We start from the raw sequence: 27,724 nt of genomic DNA, 5'->3' as shown, positions 1-27,724 counted from the left end.
CAATGGTCGGCAGGGGTCGTTGCCCAAACTGAACAGCACGACGCTCAACGCGATTTTACCCGCCCGAGCCTTCAATATTGACATCCGCCATTGCCAATCATTGCTACAACGCTGTGGGCTCTCTTGAAATTGTCTTTTCCGAGATCAAGGTGCTCTGCAAACCTCCTGGCTACCATCAAAGGTTTGTACACGAAGCCATCCAAATATACAAACACAGACATAATTTCAACCGTGATGATGGGTACAAACTGAGTAATTATTGGAAAGATGTTATTAACCATGCAAAAAATATTTAACTACGCATATTTGGACCATCTTATTTGACAGACAACTGTTCTTTAGTTACTGTACAGTTTACTGATAGACAGCCAGTTTTGTTTTATCATGTTTAGCTTCTTTTTTCACACGCTGGTTTTCTGCTTTAAGTTTTACCCACCATGCAACGTAGCAGGAGGCTGTTTCTTCCTGACCTGCTTTTATGCTTTTACCATCTACATGACAGGGGCTCGGTCCCATTAGCAGCAGCCGCACTTTAACAACTCTGGCACCCCCCCACCCCCCTCTCAGCCAGTCTACATAACAAAGGCTCAGTCCTTTGTTATGTAGACTAGCCGTAGCTTCAGCCGCACCAACCTTACCATAATAATACAAAACAACTCCTATCCAGGGGCCTGCCCTGGCTCGTCCCCCCTCAACCAGTATATATACGGGGTTGGATCTCTTGGAATTTCTCATTTACTTGATACAGCGAGCGTGCTGTGACGGTTCCACCTGAAGACGGAGCCTTGTGTTGCCTCCGAAACGTCGTGATTTTTATTTAATTTTTATTTTACTTTTATTAATTTTTATTTTAATTTTTTACCTACGTGACTTTACCGAAAAAACCCAAGAATATCTTGATAAGGGCGAACCACTCAATGGGAACGCCATTTGTTTCCCGCAAGACGGTCCTGTCGAGGTGACCACCGTGCTAGCCCTGGGTTTCCCCGGTGCAACGCCCGCAGGTGACCTTTCTCGGGCCGCGCGACGCCTGGCGGAAGGCACAGGCTCGTTTACGTGGCATGTACATCATCGACGTCACCGGAGCGTACCAGTGGCTGGAGCTCTGGACCGAGGTCAAGCATCCGCGATTCCACGGCATTACCATCGACAATTCCCCCGAAATGCGCCGACGCCTGGACGAGGAGGGTGCCGCCATCTGCAATGACGACGCTGACGTCGCTGCAATGAATGCACACGTCAATGATGATGACATCAACAACGACGTGGCAGAGTCGCCGGCCAGCAGCACGAGGTACGACCTTGTTCACGCGGCGGGCTTGCCCAAACTATCTCTCCTCAGTGGCGGCATCAACCTGGCGCTGCAGGCACTGAGCGACATCATTCACCCCGACGACAAGAATGCCGGAGATCGTGCTCCCCCTCCTATCGCGGTGGTTTCACGCGGCAAAGACCCAATCGTCGAGTGGGACGAGAACGACGTCCTCATGTCGGCGGTTTTCACGTCTTTGTTCCTTCTGGGCAAGGGATTGCCCAAGGGCTCTCTCAACAAGAAGTTCCTGCACAATCTCTTTCTCTACTACGATGGCCGGTTCGAGGACCCTGCTCTTCAGTGCGACCGCGTTCAATCAGCTGCAGCGGCACGCATGTGTCCGGCAGACGGCGCGCATAGGCGCCAAACGGGCTTTGCAGCTTCAGAAACTCGGCGAGCTGGCCAATTCGTCGGCGTTCCGACAACGCCTGCTCTGGACGAGCGACAACCCGCTGTCGGACGAGGCCAAGAAGCTGAACGCCAAGGTGTGCCGCATCATGTCCATAGTCGGATCAATTGTCCCGTTTAGCACGTTGGAGCGCGCAGCCACGTGCCCCAAGCTGGCTGCGATGCGTCTCCAGTACGTGATCGGGAGTCATTTCCTGACAGGGTCGCCGCCCAAGTTCGAGGACCTCTCCGTCCTGCGCCTGGCCATCATGCGCGATACTCGCCAATAGAACAACGTCAACTGCCCGCTGCAGCGGACAGGTTTCACGCGCGCCGACCAGCCCGACGAGTTTGTTTCCAACGCCGGCTCGAGGATGGCAGTGCCGCGTCCCCATCCTGCTCTGGGCGCAATGTCTTTCGCCAACCACATGCGCATCCTGCTCGGTGACGTCGTACAGTGTCCGATGGCTGCGCATACTCGCGTCTCGCGTGACTACTTGCAGCGGGAGTGCAGGCGCGTTTCTCAATATCGCCGCCGTCAGCGGCGTGATCGAGCCGCAGAAGGGCGGTCGGCTGCATTGGCATCTGAATACGTACAACTCGGTCCTAACGCCGCCGCTACTGACTCGGTGCCGCGCCAACCGACGTTCAGATTGTCATCGGCAACATTCTCCATAGTACGGCTGGTACACACCTGGCTCATGATGTGCGCAAGAGGTACGACGGGATTGTCGCGCAAGACGGCAACGTCACGCGCCTGCGCGCTGCCGACCTGAATGTGCCGGATGCGATGGCCGACTACAACGAGTTCGTCGCCGTGGGCCAACGCAAATCCGCCCTGTCGCAGCACCACAAATATGGATTCTCCTGCGAAAACCCACCAAAGGGCCTGTATATGTGGCCGCTTGTGCATGGCATGTGGCGTACGAGGAGCATACCTGCTCTGTCGAGCGATTCCATGTATTCGAGATGACTGAGCAGCTCTGGGCCGCTGGCTGTCCGGATCATTGCTGGCACCTCCAGGGGATGCGGGCGCTACCATGGCGCTACCCGACGGGGACCCGCTGGACGGATGCCGACTGCGCCTTCCACCCCATCAGCGACGACATAATCGATGGCCTGACGGCACCGATTACCAAGACCGAGATCGCCGCCGATCCGGCCTGGCTCACGGAATCCACGTGCCTGATGACAAGCGATCGCGATCGGGCCGTCGTGAACGCTGCACGCGCTGTACACGTCGCCGTCACCACGGGGCGACACGTTCTGCGGTGGCGTCGGTGCCTGGAGTGCGACGTTCCCGTCTCGCTGCAGTCACTGCTCTACCAGGAGAAGGACAATCCTGAGCTGTTCGGGTACTTCGTCGCTGGCTGCCCTGGCCAGATCCTCGACAATGGCAACGGCAACGTCGTCTACAATGTCGCGAATGGCACGCTCTGCACGCTGGTATCCCTCGCATGGGACAATGCGGACGAACGCCGCGCCACCATTGCCGCCATACATGCTCAAAGCGACAGCGGCGACGACGGCGTCCGCCGTGTCATTGACGTGCCGACGCCACCTGACCATATCATCGTCTCCGTGCATGGGGTCGATGTGGCCATGTGGCCGCGTCATCTCAACGTTGCCCCGCGCGATGCCGACGGTGGCGTCGATGCAGTCCACATCCCGATCGGACCGGTCCAATGCAAGCCGAAGACGATCCGGATCGGCAAGGTCACGGAGGGAATTGTAGAACCAGCATGGGAATACTATGCAGAACTATATGGAAGTAAGACGTCGGAGGCGGAAGCCCGAGACTTCTTACTGGGGGATGTTATGCAGAAGATCAAGGCTCCAGAGGAAATGAATAGGCAAGTTCAGATGGAGGAGCTGGACGAGGCAGTAAGAGGACTACGTCGGCACAAAACGCAAGGGCAGGATAGAATACCGGCTGAATTCTATATTACATTCTGGGACACCATCTAACCCGACATGCTACGTTTGTATAGAGAAATCTTGGAGGAGGGCCCAGTGCCAGAACCCATGAGGGGAGGGGTGCTAACCCTCATATATAAGGGGAAGGGGGCCCCCGCAGCAACCTTGGGAGCTGGCGCCAAATCACCCTGTTAAACTGGGACTACAAGCAAAAGCCATCGCAGCACGACTGGGGAAAGTGGTAGAGGAGGTAGTAAGAACGGACCAGACATGTGCAGTCCCGGGCAGGCGAATTTCAGACAATCTTGTACATGGATGTTGTGGTTTTCTGTAGGGACGTGTCCTCGGTGTGGGAGGTACTAGAGCTCGCGGAAAGTTTGTTTTGGCCGAAGGATCCAAGATTAATGTAAATAAGAGCGAGATGATGATTTTTGGCGACTCCAGGCAATTTGAGGGCTGCCCACCAGAGATAAAAGTACAGGCAGAAGGGATTAAGCCCCTGGGGGTCACCTTCTACCAGGAGGACTCAGCAAAGAGTAATTGGAAAGAAAAGATAAAAGCGGTGAATGGCAGGCTGGCCAGGTGGACGAACAGGAGCCTTACAATGGAAGGAAGGATCCTGGTTTTGAAGGTGGAAATACAACCAGCACTCAATTATCTGGCATATATTTTCCCGCCGGGCACGCAAATGGTGCAAAAAATAGAGACACTGTTCTTGAGTTTCATCTGGGGAGGCGGGATGGACCGGGTGATAAGGGAGACTATGTTCAAAAACGCTGCGAACGGTGGGAGGGGCGCCCCTAATGTTGCGCGTGCCCTCACCACGATCTTTGTCTGTAATACGTTGCGCTTGTTTTATTCCGATGAGTCCCAGGTAAAGGCCTCGTATTATTTACGGTACAGACTGGCATGGCTCCTGCGGAGACTAGGGATGGCTCCATTGCCGCGCGGCACGCCCCTCGCTTGGACGCCGTGGTGGTTGTGTGCCGTGGTCAACAAATACATTACAGAATATGAGCCGGCCCGGGTAAAAGAGTTGTGGTGCACACGAGGAGTCCTTGCCGAGATGGGCAGGAGGGAGGCCTGTGAAAAGGTGTGTCTCAGGCGCCATTGACGTAGTTCTCGACCGCGAGTTAAACTAAGTTGTTAATAAAAATGTTGTTTTTAAAGGAGTTTTTTTTTGTTATTGGTGCACTTGATGTGTGGGGGTGTGGTATGGGATCCTGCTATCGCAGAAAGGTCCCTTGTGCGGGTTGTGGTTGCTGTCACGGGGATTTTTTCGGCTGTCCGAGACAGTGGACTACCCAGGGTTGAGATAATAAAACTTTTAAATAGTCGTCGTCGTGATCTTCGCCCTCTTCAAGCTGTGGGTCAGACAGCATTGTTGGCTGTCCAGACCCAGTATGTGGTTATCCCCGAAGGCTGTCAAGGCCGGAATAAAAGAGAGTACCTCCTACTCGTGTCTGTGAATTAGTACACTACGTAAATATAACACACCACACGGATGGGTAGAAGCAAGCAGAGGGGAACGAAGAAGGGAGGAGGGGAATAAAAAAAAAATCCCCATTGGCTTCGACTGCTGCGTCGGGAGATGCAAGCAAAGTGACGAAGCTCTGGATCGCACCTCCGGAGTAAGCGTGAGTTTGAGAAACCCCCGATGGAGCCTCCTCGAAGCTCGAGGTTTCCAAGAATTTCTCGCGCTGGCTCTCCGCAGTGGGCGAGACTCCAAATAATAATAATACATCAATAATAATAATACTGCTACTGGAATGTCAACTTTTAACGTGCCACCAACGCACATTATTCGCTCGCTCTCCCGGAGAGAGTGAGAGAGAGAACGACTCGGAGGCCCGAGAAGGAACCACAGACGTGATGCAGGCAAGGCAGCAGCAGCAGGCAGGCATTGAGCCGGCACCAAATCCCCCTCCGAGCTCTGTGGTCCTATATACATTAAGATGTTTATCGGACAATTTCTGAAGGCTTACATGTGAAAGGAAACATGAGCACCTGGAGAAAACCCCACGAGTGCGAAGGGACAACACTATCCCATACAGATGGAACAAACAGGCAGGGGGTCCAACATTTTTGCTGTACCGCGTTCTCCTGGCAAGTCCAGGGTACGGCACCTCCTGGAGATTAGTCCACATGTGCTGTACACCATCGTCTTCTGGCAAGTACAGGCAGGGTATGGCACCTCGCCAACGCCCATGGGAATTACGTTGGAACAGATGGAAATTATGTATGTAGATCTTATTTCGAACCGTACGTAGCCAACCGTGTTAATCGGAGGCGCGGGAGTAAGATAACAAACTAAACAATGAGTCCACATTTGCTGTACCGTCTTCCGGCAACCCCAGGGTACGTCACCTCCCACCCGACGCCACACAATGTGTGTGTGTGATCCAACAACCCCCTCCGCTAGCAAGTGCTCAGCTGCTCCAGTTGAGTCTCCGAGCCCGAGATTTGTTGGGAGGGCATTCATTCGTCCATTGCCTTGTGAGGAGCGCAGAGCAACGTTGTGGGAATGATGCCTTCCAGACTATCGCCTGCCCTGCCACACATCGGTTCAAAACGTCAACGGCTAATTGGTCACACGTGCAACAACAACAACAACACGCGCGCGCACGATGTATTGAATGTGGTTCTGGTTTTTTTGAACCCCTTCCACCCCCACCCACCCGTCTCTGTACGCGCTCCTAAATTGGGAAAACAAACGACATCATTTTCAAATTGCTTGCACAAGGATAAACACGCGCGCGGTTAGTTAGTTGATGACGGCGGTGCTGACGTCTGCTGGCGGTGCTGGTGGTGGTGGTGGAGGAGGGGGAGCACGCTTAATTACGCAATTTAATTAATTATCCAAATTAGGTCACGCGAATTCCGGAGCAAGTGGATTCATCTCACGGGCAACGCGCGCGTCGAATGGCAAGTCGAGCAACAGTTGTGGCAGGCAACTTTACACGAAGAAGTAAAACTCCGCTCTTTCGGGCTTGCATCACACACGCTGCTTTTACAGCTGCTGCATCACCGCGCGCAAGTGGTCCAACAGTCGTGCTTATCAAGTTCCCTTGCTGCCTGCAGCAACGTGTTAGGAGGAGCTAAAATGACAATGTCCAGAGGGAATGCTGTTGGCGGTGTTGAGTCACTCCCGCGATTGTGAGACGTGCAATTGTCCCATACGACCAACGGTTGCCAAGGCGATGTGTGTGGTGTTCCCGTTGGGGCGGCTGGATAAGGGCCCGCGACTTAATTTCTAATACTCAGAATTCGCCTTCCCAATCCATCAGGATCTCAATAACGTCCCTCCCACCCTTATAGGTTGAAGTCACGCAAGCCCCTTTTGAACCCGTGCGCTTAACTTGCAACAAGGCGCCTTAAACTCCGATGAAGATTGGAGACTTTAATTGAGTGCAAAAGAACTCGCAAACATCATCTTGTGAAAGACCCAACACAGAAGATCCCTGGGTTTGACCTTCCACGAAGCTCGTGGTCCAACTTAAACCGCTGCCACTGCACAAACCATGGCAACAGATGCAGATACCTGATGCACAAGTGGAAAATGAAAAACTCTCCAGTAGTAGTGTGTGACTGTGGTCATCCAGAACAGACCATAATACAGGTGTTTTGGGTTAGATGGCGAAAATATGAATGTGTCGTTAAACCCGCCACAACCCGACACAGCCAATTAGTAAGGTTTGTCACGTAAACAGAACGTGCCAATTCTTCACTAGGACAGCACACCGATGTGTTGGATAGTAAAACCACAACATTTACAATCTGAGCACGACGTTTCGCCAGTAATGACAACCAGCATCGTCAGGCGGGAGACAGAACAGACCATAACAACGTTACAACGACGGAATGCCCCGATCCACAAACACGAAAGAGACATGCCACTCTGCTGCGGTTATCTCGGCTTGACCACCCTGAATGTGAAATAGACTAATGCCGAGAGCTCTGCTGCCCGGTTTACTCTACAAGAGGCGTCCCTTGTCGCTAGGCGTCAAGCTTGTGTGGGGACAGCTACGTGGGCCACGCAAGCTGGAGTGGCTTCTTTAATGAGAGAAAATGGACTTTAAATTGACTGCGAGTGCCGCTGCAGAGACGCCACCGAAGCGCTGCATTAAAAGGCTACTGTAATCGATGCCACGGGGATGTGACCGCAGCACGGATCCTGGAAGTGCGGGCTGTCGACGACGCAACAGAAGAGGGGGAAACCTGGCAGACGGAAGTAAGCGATGGCGAGCTGCGGGTGGCATCAACGTCATTGGACACGGCGACAACTTGACCTTGAGCTGGATGGCCATTACTCTCGTATGCGGGGCAGCTGGGAAAGTGCTGTCTGCCTTCGACCGTGTTGGACCAGAGGTCACTTGAAGGAATCTCAGGGGTAGCTCTGTCATATCCGCTTACGCGGGCCGTACTCCGACACCGAGGGTTGCATCGCTCTGTGACAGAGATCCGAATGAATAATTCATCTCGCGCTGTGACACCAATTGTCACAATCTGGATACTACCGCAGGGGAAATTACCAAAACGAGTTTATACTTTAAAAAGCGAAAGAGTCAAGGAACACAATATAGTGCTTCGTGGACATACGTGTTCTGAGCTGCACACATTAAGAGTCACGGACCAGCACTTTGTCTTTGTGAAGATATTAGTGTCCGCTGTCAAGCAAAATCACCCGGAAATCACGACCAACTAGACAGGTAATGATTCATTCCCCTTCGCAATTCAATTAGTTGCCACAATTGGAGAGTCATGGATCGATGTGCGAATCAATTATCTGTGTCCCGTTTGTGCTGTCTCATCTGCGCTTTCTCGTCTGTATTGTCTGTCTGCCGTGTGTCGTTATGTCGCGTTGACTTACACAATGCGACTGCAGGTCTTGTCTGTCTCGTCGCAATTCGACACGCCAATTTGTCACGCTCGTGCCGCACGACAACAAGGGTCTTCTTGGGTGCACACGTGTAGCGTCTCCCTCTTTCCTGTATGGTTTTCCTCCGGCCTCTTTGGTTTCATGCCAAAGCAAAACATAAAACATTATTTTAACCAAAATACAACGTAACTGCCATTGGCCAAACATCCCAATGCTGACATTTTACCCGCAAATTACGCAGCAGCAGCAACGTCACTTCCCTTAAGTGAAAACTTGGCAGGACCCTCCTGAAAAAAGGAGACTCCGTGAGGCTTGCCTTGGGTAAGCAAAGCGCGCGTGCGTGCCCAGAGCCGCCGCTGGTCCACAGGGAGGCCCCGAGACGTGTCAGGTGTGGTAAAAGGAAGACGAATGTGGGCAACAATAATAACGAGATGTAGTGGCGTGGGAGATAGACCGCAGCCAATCATAGGGAGAGGAGACAGATTTTGAAGTTGGCTATATTCACGGTAATGCTCGCGTGATATTCATTGGGTTTTTAAGTCGAGCTGATCTGCTAGGCACCTACGATTCTGCAGCACGTGGCCACCAATATCCAGACAAAGATCCCCCGTGTAGCCTTGATAGACATTTATGGGCAAGTGCTGTTAGCGAGCGCCTACAAAGGCCGGCACGGCACACGAGGGGGTGGGTGGCCAGCACCACGCCCGGCCGCCTTTGTCTCCCCAGTGGCGATATTTACTACACACCGCACCAGGTACACATTTGAGGCTGAGTCGACCTTGGCGGAGGCCAGGGTCCGGTTCGGATGATCGTCACTGATGTTGTTGGCCGTGGGAGTGGGAATCGAAGGCGCGTCGTAGCGCAGCGCGTTGCCCACGCACGACTGCTGGACATCTGCGAAAAAGAGATTCATGGCTCATCGGATTTCTCCAGGGTAGAATAAAAAGATTCCGAATCTGACACTCACAGGGCAGTAGCAGCAGCAGATGGGTGCGTTCTGTTGAACTTCTTTCGCACCGCTCCGTAGGTGCGGGAAAGGACAACTGAACACGAAAATTGGTTCCAAATCAAACGCGTTTTCAAATCGAGACGCTTCAAAAAGTGCAACGCTCCTCTGGCGGTGACAATTTACCTCTCCATTTTAACAGAGGCCCCCCTCTCTCTGCTCGTTTCACGCTGAATGGGTCAAAGCAGAGGGCTGCAGTGGGGCACGATCCACTTGAGGCACCCACACATCGGGGCGACCTTTTGGTGAACTTCGCCCTCCTCGCCTCTGTGCGAGGAGGGGGAGGCTCGTGAAGGACGCTGCTCCTGGGCAGGTGGGAGGCAGTCGCCCCTCCCGCAACAACGGAGGGCAGAGGAGCGACGCTCACAACACGAGCGGAGCGCCCGGTGGATAAAACGCAGCAAGTTGGCACAGTGAGGGGGGAGAGGCGGTGCAGGTGGTGCATCAGCCACTCATCTCAGTCATCTCATCTCAGTCACTCATCTCAGTCATCTCAAGCAGTGATCTCATCTCAGTCAGTCGACCCGTGGCACCTGCTGGGTCTGTCCCGTGACCTCCTGCGAGCGGGCGCTCAACACGTGCACCTAGCCTGGCACAAGCGCCGTGGTGACGTCACCCCCAATGGCGGCTGCTGTTGTTGTTGTCGAGGACGCATTGAGAACATCCTCGCTGAGTGGTGGGGGGGGGGGAGCAGCTGACGGGAGACTGCGACAATGAGCGAAGAACCTCACAAAGTCCCGGCACCCACCCTCTCAGCCAGCGCGACGTGGGCCCGGCCAAGCGTTGCGTGTCCACGTGACCGCTGCAAGCTCCTTCCTTTACCACTCTGCGTCGTCGTCGTCGTAATAGGCCAGGTTCTATCCACTGCTGGACGAAGGCCACCACCCACACACAAGCAGTCGCCATCCCTCGCGGTCTCGCGGTGTTCACACTCCGTGCGGGAACGCGGGTCCATCTCGGCGCTCCGTCCACGTGCCGGGCCGCCCTATCGATCCCCCCCTCCCCCACCCACTCCCCCCCTCCCCCACCCACTCCCCCCCTCCCCCACCCACTCCCCCCCTCCCCCTCCATCCCCACCCTCCCCCACCCACTCCCCCCCTCCCCCTCCATCCCCACCCTCCCCCACCCACTCCCCCCCTCCCCCTCCATCCCCACCCTCCCCCTCCTCCTTTGGCTGCCACCGTCGTTGAGTCGCGACCACCTTCTCTTCTGCTCGGCCCGTGCCCCCCCCACAGCCCCCCCCACTGGCCCCGCCCCATAGGCCCTCCCCCCACAGGCCCCCCCAGGCCCCCCACAGCCCCCCCTCCACAGCCCCCCCCCCACAGCCCTCCCTCCACAGGCCCCCCTCCTCCACAGCCCCCCCCCCCCCACTGGCCCCGCCCCCCAGGCCCCTCACTTTGTCCGAGGGGTCAGAGTGGCGACTTGGGAGCTACTGCTGCTGCACGATCTCTCTCAGACTCCGCCGCGGGTCGCCTCTTGCCGTCACTCCGAGGAGCGGGCACCTCTCCCTCCTGCGCCCCCCCCCCCCCCCCCCCCATGGGGTTTCCCTTAATAAACAGAAGATAACAGAAGCATCTCCCAATGGAGGATGATATTATGATGATGGGCGCCACGGTGGCTGGGAGATGTTAACTACCTCGCCTGGTATGCAGGAAGTCGTGGGTTCCCATCCGGGCCCTGCCGCCTGCTGCTGCTCTGTGTGTTTGGAGTTTGCGTGTCTCTCTCTCTCCCCGTGGTCGCCTGGATTGTTCTCCGGGGTCCTCCGGTTGTTTTCCCCTCCACATTTAGAATCATCAACACGCGTTTAGAGTGTCTGGCTTCTATAAGTGCCACACGATAAGCCACTTCGTTGAGCTATCATTTGTGATAACCAGCTCGCTTCTGAATGACAGCTCAGTGGGCCTGAACTGGTAAAATAAAAAGTTATATTTTTTTACTTTAAAAAAAACGCTTTAATGAAATGTACCCTACTAGTAATGGAAGACCTCCACGACTCCAGGAAGTGGCCCCGAAGCTTGCCACAACGTAAGGGGCCGTGGTGATTTACAGCCAACGTCAGTTGAGCGTGGACAATTAGAGCCAAGCCGAAACATAACATATAAAAAATATTGTTTACAAATATTTTTTGTTATGATAGAATATAGTATTGTCATTAGTATGACATACGTATACCAAGTTTGCAGTCGATATCACATTGGGAAGTGGATTAAAATGTAGTTACAATATTTGAGGATACAACGACAACAACAACAGACAGTGAGTTAATAGAAAGCGTGTAAACAAAATGAAAACAGCTGTTTAAAGAAATTTTGACCCAGAGGTCGGAGGAAAAGGGGCCGGTGTGTGCCGAGTGCACCCAACAGCTGAGACAGCTCAGTTCATGTTCAGTAAAACCTTGGACTCCGAGTAACTTGGTCTGCGAGTGTTTTGCAAGACGAGCAAATTTTTTCAATAAATATTAATTTGATAAACGAGCGAGGTTTTCAAATACGAGTAGTACGTGTATACGCTTTGTCTACCGAGTGTCACGTGATCACAGCTGATATACGAGTGCTTTGGATTACAAACACGTTTCCGGAACGAATTATGTTCGCAATCCAAGGTTTTACTGTATTAGGTATAGCCCTGTGAGCCATGCGGCTCTTGAATCGGGTGCAACGAGCAAGGCAATGCAGCAAAGAACACCCGTGACGCGGCACTTTCGAAGCGGAGATTTTGGTGGCCCGCCCAGATTTGTTGAACTCCTCAAGCCGCGGTGCAGTGTTGACACCCGCGCCTCCGATTAGCACGGTTGGCTTGCCCTACGGTGCGAAATACGTTCAACGAGCCTAGTGCAACACTCGTGCCTCACAGCTCAGAAGGGGGGGGGGGTTCGATTCAAGACTCGGTCGCCTTCCCCGTGGAGCTTTGTATATTCTCTTCCTGTTCTACGTGGGTTTCCTCTGGGTTCTCAAGGTTTTATACCAAAGCTAAAACAACAACAAAAACATTTCACGTAACTTGTGCCGGTCAAACATACCCAATTCTGAAACATTTACCTGCAAATAACTCAAATGGGATTAAGCGCGGTAGCAGCATCGTCCCCGATTGAAAAAAAACGAGTCATGGGACTCCGTGAGGCTTACCCAGATACATATCTGTGAAAAACGAGCTTCATAGCTTATCAGATTCCTCCAGTACAAATATTCTGATTCTAATGGTAGAGCGATTAACGTCGTTTCACAAAAAACGTCGTCACTTTATTACGAACACCGACACCCGATTTGCGCCGCCTCGACCCCACGCTCACGTCGCTGACAGCACCGTCGTCCGTCCTTTCTCGTTAACCGTCGCCTCTCAGCCTTCACCTCCACCACGTGACGACCCTGTAAGTCGTTTCGATTGACGTCGTTTCGATATTCGTCATCGTCGTCGCCCCGTTCAGGAACGCATCCCCGACGCAAACCGGGGCGGTATTGCTGGACTATTACTCCGGAAGTGATGGTGAGCCATGGTGGCATCAACTGCATTGCCATCATAAGCTGCTGACCTCACCCTTGATTAAGTGTCGGACATTGGTAACAACGTTAGACACACGGAGAGCACACGCACGAGCTCAAGACCAGTGGGTGCAAATTTCGCAGCGAACAAACCGCGCCTCTTGAATGCCGTTGCGATGCCAAGTTTCCACATTTCCCATTGGCAGAAACGTCCACAATGACGATTACACCCCCCCTGCCCCCCCACTGAGAAAGAACGTCGCTGGTTATGCCCTCGCCACGACTACAATGAGACGCGGGACCTTCATCCACACCTGTCTTGTGTTTTTATTGAAAATTCCAACTCCATGCCAAGCTTTATAGACACGTGACCAATCTGGCCACCATCTTGCAGTTCATGAACTAAACTGAACCCAGTATTTTACCGGGTAAGGCCTACTGAGCAATACAGCTCTAATGCAGAGATATTTAGCTCAGTGGTTGCCTACGTACGGTGCGACAGAAGTTCAACATACACACAGAGCGCAACAACAAAGTGGCTTATTTAAATGTGGACATTTATAGCAGCCAAAGACTCTAAACGCCTGATGTCGATTCTACATTTGGAGGGGAAAACCGGGGGACCGGGAGAGAGATCCACGCGACCACGGGGAAGAGAGACACGCAAACCCCAAATATACAGGCGTCAGGTTCGAGAATGAACCCACGACCATACCAGCCTGCAAGGTAGTCAACATCTCACCACCGTAGGGCCCTTTAAAAAATGTTAAACTCATCATGCGGCATCTGCACGTCACGAACCAAATGACCGCGTGAATGCGTCGCATCTTGTCCGATGTGGCCTCGTGCTCTTGTTAAGTGTCCACGTTCCCACTCGGCGATGTCCTGCAAATGCCACCATCACCATCATGGTCGGCGGTCTCGGGGGCTGTGGTCGTCCTTGTAACAAAAACAAAACAAAAGAAGCCCCTTAGCTCAACGGGGCCTGAACAGTTGAAATGAAGACAGAGTCTGAATCCGAGACGTCGGAAACTAAGCAGGCTCCAGGCAATGCCCTGCAACGTTGAACATCTTTCGCGCCGTGCCAATCGGAGGTGCGGGCGGAGGGACATCAAACGAATGCCGGCACTGGTCTCCTTTTTAGCGTCGTGCAACCAGTCAGGGCAAACAGTCGGCACACGTTGCGTGGACACTGCGGCCACGGCTCACGCCGCTGGGTCGCTCTCAATCTCCCCCACCCGCCCCACCGGCCCCCCGCAATGCCCCCGTGGGACCGAAGCTTCCTCTCCCCTGCGTTTCGTCACGGCGAGATATCACAATGGTCGGAAGGAAGGACCCACAATTGCCAGGAAACTATAGACCGAGCAGGAATGTTCTTCATTCTGAGAAAAAAAAAAAGCGAGCATCCATGTCAACCCGAGACCTTCCACAATCACAGGCACGCAGTTCCATTGATACCCCTATCTCAATGTTTTTCAAATATATAATTATTGTGTAGTGCGTATTTGTGTTTGGAGATACAATACAAAACTACGTGGATTCAGATAGTGCGTGGCGTCAACACGTGACCCGCATCTCGAGATGCTGTACAGAAACAGTGGACATTTATTTAGTTTTTGTAGAGAAAGGGGCAGAGACATTGATAGGTGGAGGACAACATGAAGATCTTACGCTGAACATGAATGGGGGGGCAGGCAACTGACAGCGAGGATTACTGATGGAAGCGAGTTCCACGCTTTTACTGGTAGGAACCTCCTGGTTACACCAGCCCACAGGGGATTATTGTGTCCGTCGTGCAGGGAGGGGCTGGGTGCAGAGGGGCTGGGTGTGGAGGGTGGGGAGGGGCTGGGTGGGGAGGGGTGGGGCTGGGTGGGGAGGGGAGGGGCTGGTCACCCCGTGGTGCCCTTATAAAACTCAACGTTTAACCTACTCACCCCGGCTTGTGCCCGCCCACACAGTCGGGCATATTTGCGGAATACACCACGCCGCCGTTGACGCTGGCCATTGACCGAGCAACCCAACGTTCCTACCAGCTCCCTCCGCAGGAATGTGTTCGTGTGACGACGAATGGCCATTGCCCGAAATGTCGCATATTTTTTTGTATGTTAAGGCCACACGCACTGTTATTGTCGGGGTGCCGTGGTGGCGAGATGTCAACTACCTCGCCTGGTTTACATAAAGTCGTGATTCGATCCCGACCCCGTGGTCACGTTAATTTTTCTCCGGGTCCTTCGGTTTTCCCTCCACATTTAAAATTAACGTGCATCTCGAGTATTTGGCTGCTATAAATGTTCATGTGACAAGCTACTTCCTTGAGCCCTCATTTGTCGCCAGGTCGCTTCTGAAAAAGAGCTATACAGCTCAGTGGACCTTACCTCTTAAGATAGAGTTTAGTTTGGTATGAGTTGAGTTTTTTGTTATTAATTGTGCTTGTGCACCACCGTCAACGCAGCAGCAGCATCATCACCAACTACGTATTAATTCCACGCTCCGGGGATAGATGTTAAATGTTCTATCACTCATTCGAACAGATTGCGAATCATTAAATATGGACGGGGTGGGGGGCGTTCGTCTAATCAAGGACATACGTGTCCTGTGCCAAAACTAACAATTAGGTGGCGTTCACCTCCATGATAAGTCCCTAGCCAGTGGTGGTAATTCCACATTGGTACGGAAGGGGCCCGTTAATCCGCATCATAATCATCGCTCAGGTTACCACCGATATGCGCAGCCAGACGTTGTCCCCTTCACACGTGCCGGGGTTTTCTCTGGGCACTTTGTTTTCCTCCCACATTGAAATGATCAAAGTTGAAATGGCCAAACGTCCCAAAGGAAGACCCTCCTAACAATGGAGTCACAATGGTCGATTCCGGATTTAAAAAAATAAACGAAACAATTGTATTCGTCGGTGCAATGTTTTTCCTGCAATGTTAACGATACCGATTTGACCATCTCCTGTGCATTGGCATTAGCTAATCACAAATAAACACGCACGTTATTGTCCAAACATGAACGGCAGTTTAACGCACAAAGATGTGACTCCCCCATCATAGGCATCTTGGACGAGCAAGGGGCCTTGTTCACAAAGCGGACCGGGTTCTCATTGAGGGCTGAGTCCACCTAAAGGACGTTCAATACGTCCTGACACCACTCGCCACTAATGTGGTCTATGGCTGTATGGACGTATGTTGAACTTCTTTCGCACCGTACGTATTCAACCGTGAATCGAACTCAGGTCACCAGGTTGGTAGCAGAGTGCTCTAACTTTTACACTACCACACAAATGTCTATTAATAATAAATAAAAATGCACGTGTCGCCTTTATAGACAATTGCACTCTCATGGTGCTAATCTCTCATTAATACTGCTGTTGTGCCCATATGCGGGGATGATAGTCTTATGCGGCGACGGAAGCTCATTCATGCTAATCTCTCTCTCCCTAATCTTCCCTATTACTGGTAGGAACCTCCTGGTTACACCAGCCCACAGGGGATTATTGTGTCCGTCCGTCCGTCGTGAATCCAAATATGGGAGGGGTGGGGCTGGGTGGAGAGGGGAGGGTGTGGAGGGCTGGGTGGGGAGGGCTGAGGCTGGGTGGGGAGGGGTGAGGCTGGGTGGGGAGGGGCTGGTCACCCCGTGGTGCCCTTATAAAACTCAACGTTTAACCTACTCACGCCGGCTTGTGCCCGCCCTCACAGTCGGGAATATTTGCGGAATACACCACGCCGCCGTTGACCCTGGCCATTGACCGAGCAACCCAACGTTCCTACCAGCTCCCTCCGCAGGAATGTGTTAACACAACTGACGTGCTTGCGTCCGGGGATGGAATTCCTTTCCAGCTTGCCCATCGCCACATATATAACCTCTTGTAGTAACAGCTCTCTCGCTGGTTCAGCAGTTCCACTGCTGGATTATTTGTTCCGCTTGATGACGACCATTTGTGTTGCGATCGAAACGTTGTGATATATAATTTTGTATTTTGTTTTATTTTTCCTACCTACGTGACTTCACCGAAAGAACCAAAGAGTATGGATTCCTGCATTCACGAAAGCTTCAAATCAACATTTTATGGACAAGTGCCGTTCGCGAGCACCTATGCAGGCCGGCACAGTCAACGAGGTGATGGTGTGGCCAGCACCTCACTCTGCCGACTTGTTTTTCTTCACCCCAGAGCTGATGTTTCTGCACCACACCCTTGAAGGCCGAGTCTACCCAGGGGCTGCCCACAACCGGTGCAGATATTGAGCACGGACGTTGGCCATGAGCGGGAATCGAACTCAGGTCGCCGAATTCGTTGCAATCACTAACCCCACCGCTCAAACGGTATCGCACCACCACCACCTCGAGACACACACAACAACAACAAGAACCGCCATTCACCACTAAGTGGCGGTGACGTCACCACGGCGCTTGTGCCAGGCTAGGTGCACGTTGAGGCCACGTGAAGTGTCGAACGCCCGCTGGCAGGAGGTCACGGGGCAGACCCAAGTGCCACGGGTCGACTGACTGAGATGACTGGCTGATGCACCACCTGTGCCCCCCACTGTGCCAACTTGTGGTGCTTTAGACCGCCCGGCGCTCCACTCGTTGTTGTGAGTGTCGCTCCTCCACCCTCCGTTGTTGCTGAAGGGCGACTGCCTCCAACTGCCCAGCAGCGTCCTTCACGAGTCTCCTCCTCCACAGAGGCCGATCTTGACACCGCTGGTACCGGTCATCGGCACGCACGCACACGCGTAGACACAAAGACAAATATCCCCCGTATAGACTTAACAGACTCTAGGGGCAAGTGCTGTTAGCGAGCACCTATGAACGCCGGAATGGCACACGAGGGGGTGGGTGGCCAGCAACTACGCCCGGCCACCTTTGTCGCCCCAGGAGCGATGTTTACACACCGCACCAGATATTCATTTGAGGCTGAGTCGACCTAGGGGAGGCCCAGGACCAGTTCAGATAATTGTCACTGGTGTTGGCTGTGAGCGGGACTCCAACTCGGGTCGCCGGGTTCGTAGCACAGCGCGCTCCCCGCACAGACACACACAGTGTACACACACAAAGACACACACACAGTGTACACACACAGACACACAGACACACACACACAGACACACACACAGAGACACACACAGACACACACACACAGACACACACACACACACACAGTGTACACACACAAAGAAACACACACAGACACACACACAGACACACACACACAGACACACACAGAGACACACACAGACACACACACACAGACACACACACACACACAGTGTACACACACACAGACACACACACAGACACACACACGCACAGACACACACACAGAGACACACACAGACACACACACACAGAGACACACACACACACAAAGACACACACACACAGACACGCGGCTTAAATTCGCATGCGATATTTGCTGAGACACCCCCCCAGCCCCCCCCCCCAAAAAATATGTCTCTGACAGTTGGAAAATATTTTCCGGAGCTCAGCCCCCAGACAGCTCCGGCTGAAGTGAGGTCCTGCGTTCACATCAGATGCATCATCGGTGTTCACCGCGCAAGGGGGTGCGATGTGATCAGTGCGCGTTGCACGCTCCCTCGCCCACGCTGGGCGTGGTCGTGCTGGGCCGCATTACAGCAAAACGCAGCGTCAGGCGCCTCCTCCTCCTCAGTCAGCCTTCCCTCCAGCCAGTCACCCACCCACCGACTCATCCACCCACCCACACCCACGCATCCACCCACGCATCCATCCACTCATCCACCCACCCAGCCACTCAACCACCCACCCAGCCACTCATCCACCCACCTAGCCACTCACCCAGCCACTCATCCAGCCACCCATCCACTCGTCCACCCACTCGTCCACTCATCCACCCACCCACTCATTTACCCACCCATCCAACCACCCACTCATTTACCCACCCATCCAACCACTCATCCACCCACCCACTCACCCACCAACTAATTCACCTACCCACTCATTCACCGACCCACTCATTCACCCACCCATCTAACCACCCACTCATTTACCCACCCATATAACCACCCACTCATTTACCCACCCATCCAACCACTCATCCACCCACCCACTCACCCACCCACCCACTCACCCACCAACTAATTCACCTACCCACTCATTTACCTACCCACTCATTCACCCACCCAACCGCTCATCCACCCTGCCGCCAGCCAGCCACATAAACCATCCACCCACCCACCAAACCAATCATCCATCTAACCAGCCACCCAACCATTAATCTAATTAATTAGCCAGGCATCCAACCACTCATCCACCCAGCCAACCATCCACCCACCTAACCATCCACCCACTCATATTCAGTGATCCACTCAGCCAGCCAACCACTCGCGCAATCATCCACTTACCCATCCACACAGCCAGCAATCTACACAGCTCACCACTCATCCAGCCAGCCATCCACCTTACCATCCACCTTACCATCCACCCACCAAAATCATCCACTCACACCCCCTCATCTGCCCAGCCACGAGCCAGCCAGGCACCGACCCACTCAATCACTTCTCCACGCAGCCACCCAACAATGCATCCAACTACCCACCCAGCCACCGACTGGTCCACCCCCATCATCCGGCGTTCCGCAAAGGGTCGGGGCCACTGCGGCATCGCTGGGACGTCCGCCAGTAAAAATGCGGCGCGGGCTTTATTAGCCGGCTGTACGACGGCAATGAGCTTCCTAATAATCGCAGGATTGGGCATTAATTATTGACCGCGTGAAGAAGGGACGAAACCGCTGACATCGGCAGGGCGAGCGACTCGTGTTTCGCCGAGCTAAGCGTTTGGAAAGCAAAGGCTCTTGCCGCGCAGTTTGTCGAGCGAGGGAGCGAGCCGGGCGAATGAATGGAAAAGGGGGGGGGGGGGGGGGATGACGGTGAGTTATGGTTCAGTGTTACTTGTGAGAGCGAATGCGTCGAGACAGGCACCTTAAGTGAAGGGTAGCGCCGTTCGCTTGCGGTGGGTATCGTCTGGAGTATGTCGAACGGAGAGTAAGCGGCATCATCGTGCCTTGTTATATATATCATGTACGCATTCGGCATCAACGGGAGTTCATCTTTTCACAAGAATCGACTTCACTGCGGCAGAAACTGCAGCATCAGCAATCGCAGCGAATGCACCAGCAGCATTGGCATCGTCATCAACAGCAGCAGCTTAATAATCATCACGTTGGCATCATCATCATCAACAAAATCATAATCGTACAGGCATCGTCATTATCGCCAGCAGCAGTAACAACATACTCAGGGAAGACATCAGCAGCAGCATACTACTCATAGGCATCATCATCACCTGCAGCAAAATAAACAGTATTGGTACAATGATCATGATAATCAGCAGGTATAATGATCATGATCAGCAGGAGCAGCATCGAAATAGGCATCCTCATCAATATAATCTCATTCATTATAGAAGCAGCAGAATCAGCATTCATATATAGGCGACATCATAACAATAACCAACAGCAGTTTCGGGCATCATCAGTATTTACAGCGGCAGGAACACGAGTAATGCACAATCATCAGCAGCGCCATCAGCAGCTGCATGAATGTACTACTGTATATAAATGTATCTTCACAACAATACGCAACAGCAGAACGGGTATCATGAATATTAATAACAGCAGCAGGATTGGTTACTTCAGAATCAACATCAAGAACAGCGGCATTCATTCCCCGCATCTCCGATGAGCGCGGTTGGCTACGTATGGTGAAAAAGAAGTTCAACATACATACAGTGCCGGATCAAGCTCGTGCGGGGGCCTGTAGCATATGTTGTTATAAAGGGGCCCTAAATAAAAAAAAAACACGTAAATATTAAAACACACAATTTTTTACTTGTGTAATGAAAGGACTCGGACACTTCCTTCTGTCTTCGTGTCTTTTATTGGGTTCTCGTCCTCACCCACACGGCACTCTGTTATAACTCTGTATTTGTAGCCCCCGGCTATTCACTGCTATTATAGCTCCTTCTTCCCTCTGACTCTCCGCTTCATCTACTGTAACCTCCTCCCTGCAGACTCGCTGCTACCTCTATGCAGACTCCCGCTGCTACCCCTATGTGCAGACCCTCTGGCTGCTACCGTATGCAGACCCGCTGCTGACTCTGTATGCAGCCCCGCTGCTGACTGCAGCCTCCTCGCTGCTTCGGGTCGGTCACCGCTGGCCAACGGTGCCGATCCTCGCTCCCCCCGTGTTCGTGGCGATCTCGCCACCCTCCGCTTCGCCCTTCGTGGCCTCTCTCTGTTCCTGGTTCCCCGTCACTCCCCGTCCTCTTCCGGTTCCCCTCCTTCTATAGCCTAACCCCTCACCCCCCCACGTGACCTAACTCCTCCCCTCCTGACGTCACCTCCGGAGGGCCGTTTACACCCGCATTACATCACCCTCCCCCATAAAGAAAATCCAGCCGACCTCGGCTGAATTGCAACCTGACAAGAAATGCGGGTGTAAAGGGCCAACACGTAAAAAGACACGAAGCATGCAACAACAATATAACCAGAACACAACACAACACAATCTAACGAAACGTGAGGGATTTCGAGCGAGTACGGGCAGCCGGGCCGTCCCGGACGGTCGGCAGACCACCCGCCGAGCGGGAACGCGGAAGGGTTTTAGGGGCGACGGGCGCAAGTTCTTCCGTCGCCATTGGAGGCCCGCCACTGTCCCGCTCGCGTCCAGAGACATCCCGTACTCGCGTCCGCGGAGGGATAGGAAGAGCTGCAGGTCCCGTGGGTTCTGCGGCTCCAGTCGACGTCCCACGAGCGGAACGTCCTCCCCCCTGCGCTGTCACGGCCGGCTTGTCTGTGAAGGGTACGACAGGCGCTCTCGCAAGGTCAGCAGACACAGGCAAGGGCGAGTCGGCAGCAACAGACCCCGGCAAGGCAACTTCGGGAGATGACGCATCCGGCCGCGGGGCAATGTATGGCTTCAACCGGGATGTATGCACGAACCAGCGCCGTGAACCAACCTGAACACACGCCGACTGTGGGTTGGGAACCTCAATGAGGCGGACCGGACCCTGCCAAGGTCTATGTAATTTAGGAGAGGTACCTGGCCGCACCTGTGGGCAATGAAGCCAGGCCAGGTCCCCCTTTTTCCAGGGGCACTCCCCCTTTGATCGTCGGGCACACCGCTCATTCCTGGCCTGAGCCTTGGCAGTAGCCATGCGGGCACTTTCCCTCGCCTCAGCGACACGCCGAACGTTGTCCTTAATATACTCAGGAAGAGGCTTAACAGGCCCCCTCGCGCCGGTTCCCAACTGTTCATTAATCGGCGGCACATTCTCACGGCCGTACATAAGGAAGAACGGCGAGTATCCAGTAGCCGCGTGCGGCGTCATGCGATACGCCGAAAGCACCCCAGGGATATGCAAATCCCAATCAGATTGATTTTCCCCGACTGTATGGCACAGCATGGCGGACAGAGTCCGATTCAACCGTTCCACCATACCATCCGTTTGCGGGTGGTAGGGGGACGTCCGTATCTTTTTAGTTCCAAGAGCCGCACACACCTCCCCCAACAATTTGGACGAAAAGTTACGTCCTTGATCCGTAAGGAGCCTCTCCGGCGCCCCTTTGTCCATTACATACCCAAATAGAAAGGCGTCAGTGATAGATGCCGCTGACTGGTCAGGCAAAGGCCAGGCCATCGGCCAGCGAGAGAGGTACTCAACCCCCACCAGTAAATACTTATTTCCCTTAGCGGATGGCGGAAAGGGTCCCAAAATATCTAACGCCACCAGCTCATTAACCCGAGATACTTTAATCGATTGTATCGGCGGAACATATGGATGTTTAGGTGGTTTACGGCGGGCGCAATCGGGACACGCGCGAACGTGACCGACGACATCCGTCGTCATGCCGTGCCAATAATAGTCTCGTTGCAGCGTCAATAGGGTTTTCTGCACCCCCAGGTGTAAAAATGTGTCACAGTGCAAAGATCTAATCAACTCATACCGCAATGACGCAGGCACGAGACGCCAGTGTTCCTGTATCCCTTCCCTCCACATCAGTAACCCATCTCGGAGAGCAGTTTCCGAAATACCACCCGCACCGACTTCCTTACCCGCCTTCTCCGTTCGTTTTCGCAACGACACCAAAGATTCGTCCAACATTTGCTCCCGAATCCACACAGACCTTGGAAGACGCAAAACCCCGTCAGCCGGTCCCCCATCAACCGGTCCCGGTGTAAGCGGAGTTTCGGGAACATCCACTGCCAGCGCGACAGGCTGAGGGGGGGGCTGAGTCGGTCCACACCTATGCGTCCCCGACGCACACGCACAAGGGGATCGTTGCGGCAACCTGGACAGTGCGTCCGCGTTAGCGTGACGCACACCCTTCCGATGGTGAATTTGGAAGGAGAATTCTTGCAACGTGTCCAGCCATCTCGCCAATTGTCCGGATGGCTGGTCCATCTTAAGAGCGTACTGCAAGGCCGCATGGTCCGTGCGGACAATAAACGACCGACCGTACAGATACGGTCGAAATTGTCGGAGAAAAAACACAATAGCCAAAAGTTCCCTGCGAGTGACGCAGTAACGGGTTTCCGCGGGAGATAAAACCCGACTCCCATACGCCACCACACGCTCAACACCACCTTTTGACTGGGACAACACCGCCCCAATACCAGTGTCACTCGCATCAGTATCCAGAATGAAGGGATGTTCAAAATCCGGATAATCCAACGTCGGCGCAGTAGCCAGTAAATCGCGCAGGCTCCGAAACGCCGCCTCCTCCGGCGGTCCCCACAAAAATTTATGCCCCTTCCCAGTAAGGAGATGCAAAGGCCTGGCGATAGTAGCGAAATTCGGAACAAACCTCCGATAATATGAGGCGAACCCCAAAAACCGACGCACATCACCCACCGTGGCCGGGGTTGCCCAATCCCGGACACAAGCAGTTTTCTCTGGATCCGTGGCCACCCCGTCCGCACTAACAATATGTCCCAAGTATCGAACGGAGCGTTGCAGTAAATGACATTTCTTAGGCTTGAATTTCAATTTAGCAGAACGCATTCTGGCGAATACAGCCTCCAACCGCAGTAAATGCTCATCAAATGTGCGGCTGAAGACTATAATATCATCTAAATAAATTAGACATGTCTCCCACTGCAACCCCGTCAACACCAACTCCATCAACCTCTGAAAAGTGGCAGGGGCAGCATCCAACCCCATCGGAAGACAGTTAAATTGGAATAACCCCTGCGGCGTACGGAAAGCTGTCTTTTCTCGCGAGGGCTCGTCAAGGGGGAGCTGCCAGAAGCCCGAAGAGAGATCTAGCGTTGAAAAAAACTTAGCCCCTGACAAGGCGTCGAGAGAATCGTCCATACGCGGCAGGGGATACGCATCTGCCACCGACACTTTATTCAGCTTCCGAAAATCCACACAAAATCGCAATTTACCATCCTTCTTTTTAACCAACACAACAGGCGCGCCCCATGGGCTATTAGACGGAGATATAATATCCGCTTTCAACATGTCTTCCACTGCCCCTCGAACATGCTCACGCTCAGCCGGACTCATCCGACGCGAGTTCAACCGGATAGGGGCAGCGTCCCCCGTGTCGATATGATGAGAGAGAAGCGAGGTGCGTCCCAAGTCCAAATCGTCCGAGCTAAACACATCGGAATAGCTCGATAATAATTTATGAATCGCACAACGCTGCTCGGTGGAAAGGGCCGAATTTTCCCCACATAATTCGGCGATCCAACGATCATCAACCCCTCCATCGTGTGAAACACCACCCACAAGCCCCCCGTCCGGCAGGTCACTCTGGGCCGTAAACGCCGTAGTGGCATGTGCCACAACGGTACCAGCTGGCACACACACGCTTTCAGCACTCGCATTTAACACCTGCAAAAACGGGCGCTGATCTGGACGGACAATAGTTTGCGCCCCTACCAGCGCTAAGCCGCCCGTAACCGCGGCGGACGGCGACAGCAAAATCCCAAAAGCACCCTGCCGACCCGGAACCGGCTTCCGGTATCGTAAGGGAATGAGCATCTGAGAGCCAGGTGGAATATCAACCGAAACTTCCGATAGCGCCTGCACCTGGGCGACAGGAGCCGGTCGCCCCCAGGCGGACTGTAAAAATTCCAATTTCCGGCCCCCCGGTAGTTCTATGCAATTTTCATTGATTCTAATTAGAATGGGCATCTTAGCCAAAAAATCCGTACCCAACAGGCAAGGAACCGCCAGGGACCTCGAAATCAACACAACGCCCGAGGCCGAGACACCCCCGATAGAAATGTTAGCGTCCACCTGTCCCACGATGCCCATACTACCCCCGTTCGCAGCGATGCAGGAAGCGTAAGCCGGCCTCACGGCCCCCGGTGGGATGTTCAAAAGATGGAATATCACATCCGAAATAATGGTCGCGGACGCACCGGAATCCACCAAAATACGTACGTCCACCCCTTGGATGGACCCAGGTACAGTGGACGAACCGGTAGCGGCCGCGACAACCCGCCGAGCCAGCTTACGCCACTGCGTTATCGAGCGACAAGGCTCAGATACTGGCCTCCCGTATTTTACAACATCCGCGTCGCATAACAACGGCGATGAGTGAGGTGTCAGGCCTTGCCGGGTGTCTGGTGCGCACCGACTTGCCTGTGCCGGAGGGTCTTTCTTTGGGGCGTCCGCTGTCGAGGCCTCCTGCTGGGGCGGCCCCGGAACCCGGGCCCAGCAGTCCCTGGCATAGTGGCCCCGACGGCCGCAGCGGAAGCAGTCGACGTCGGGGCGGCGCGCAGCGGGCACCCCGTCCCGACGCGGCCGCGCCGGCGGCGGAGCCCGCGGCCCTGGCCCGCTTCGAGCCGGCCACGGAGTGGAGGCGGCCGACAACTCCTTTGGGCCGGTCGCATCCGGCACGTACACGGCCTTCGTAGGGTCCCACCCTACGGCCCCCCCATCGACGACAGGACCGCCCGTCCACGCCGTCACCTGTTTCCAGCGGCGGAGATTGAACTGGGCGTCCAAACACTTGGCCGCGGTCCGGGACGTGAGTTTTTCGTGACCGCACGCCTGCATGGGAATGCCGAGATCTCGGGACAACTCCAACATCTTCCCCAAGATGAGTGGTTCCAGCAGGTCAGGCTCCGTCTCCGGGTAAGCGGCCATAGCGAGTTCCAACACGGCGCCCCTGTACGCTACAGGTGACTCCTCAGGTGCGCGTTGCCGCTGCACGAATCGGCGATGGGCGTCATCCGGTGGCTCGTACGCGTCCGCCATTTCCTCGAACACCCCTCGCAGAGTTTTCTTCTTCGCAGCTTTTATAGAGCGAAAAAAACGAACGGACTCATCATCAAGAAGAGTCGGGAGCACCTCCAGTGCCTCAGCGTCCGTCCACCTTGCCGTACGTACCGCCGCCAAAAATCTGCAGGCGAACGCACTCCAATCGCCCCCGATGGAGAACTCTTTGACGGTTGTAAGGTGACGACTGCGACTCCTTGGCTTGCTTCCGTCCGTCGCTGACTCTTCCGGCGGTAAGTTCAGCAAGGCGTCGCAACGCTGTGTCGCCAAAATGGCGGACGATCCTCGCGGCGGCCCCAAAATGGCGGCTTCCCGCCTTCCGTGGTGCGCCACGCCCAAGATGGCGTCTTCACGCCGCGTGGCCGATGGCGGCGCCATCGAAGACGACCCGGGCTCCTGCCGATCACCACCATCACCTTCCAACGCCGCCCTTGGCGTGACAAGGTCACACAACTCTGTGATGACGGTTTTTAGGGTTGCCAGTTGCTCCGCCATCCGGATCCATCTTAAATCTTCGTCCTTCAACGCAGATGGGTCGGACGAAGGGGCCACCTCCTCGACGCCCGGGCCCTCACGGATCTCTCCCTCCGCCGAAGTGAAGCCGACCTCAGGAGGAAGATCGTCGTCGTCCGAAGATGAAGCCGACGCCGGGGATGGAATATTCTTTTTCCTCAGTTGTTTCGCCATGCCGTTTCACTTCTGACTCCAGTGTAATGAAAGGACTCGGACACTTCCTTCTATCTTCGTGTCTTTTATTGGGTTCTCGTCCTCACCCACACGGCACTCTGTTATAACTCTGTATTTGTAGCCCCCGGCTATTCACTGCTATTATAGCTCCTTCTTCCCTCTGACTCTCCGCTTCATCTACTGTAACCTCCTCCCTGCAGACTCGCTGCTACCTCTATGCAGACTCCCGCTGCTACCCCTATGTGCAGACCCTCTGGCTGCTACCGTATGCAGACCCGCTGCTGACTCTGTATGCAGCCCCGCTGCTGACTGCAGCCTCCTCGCTGCTTCGGGTCGGTCACCGCTGGCCAACGGTGCCGATCCTCGCTCCCCCCGTGTTCGTGGCGATCTCGCCACCCTCCGCTTCGCCCTTCGTGGCCTCTCTCTGTTCCTGGTTCCCCGTCACTCCCCGTCCTCTTCCGGTTCCCCTCCTTCTATAGCCTAACCCCTCACCCCCCCACGTGACCTAACTCCTCCCCTCCTGACGTCACCTCCGGAGGGCCGTTTACGCCCGCATTACACTTGCATAGTAAAGTAATTGTATTTTTTCATTTGCTATACAGCCAGTTAATACGACCAATCGCTAACCTTAAACACCCAGTCGTTCCCAAAAGTCGAAGGCGGTATAGTACTATAATAATACGGCAAGTGCATAATCACTGAACCGGAATTGATAGCTTGAAAGCATTTAGAGCGGGGCCCTTGAAACTGCGGGGCCCGTAGCTACATATGTAGCTACTTTTGCT

Source organism: Lethenteron reissneri, chromosome 14, assembly GCF_015708825.2.
Source record: "Lethenteron reissneri isolate LAM-NWPU_2019-01 chromosome 14, ASM1570882v1, whole genome shotgun sequence".
Taxonomy (NCBI): domain Eukaryota; kingdom Metazoa; phylum Chordata; class Hyperoartia; order Petromyzontiformes; family Petromyzontidae; genus Lethenteron; species Lethenteron reissneri.
This window is presented reverse-complemented; position numbering follows the sequence as displayed.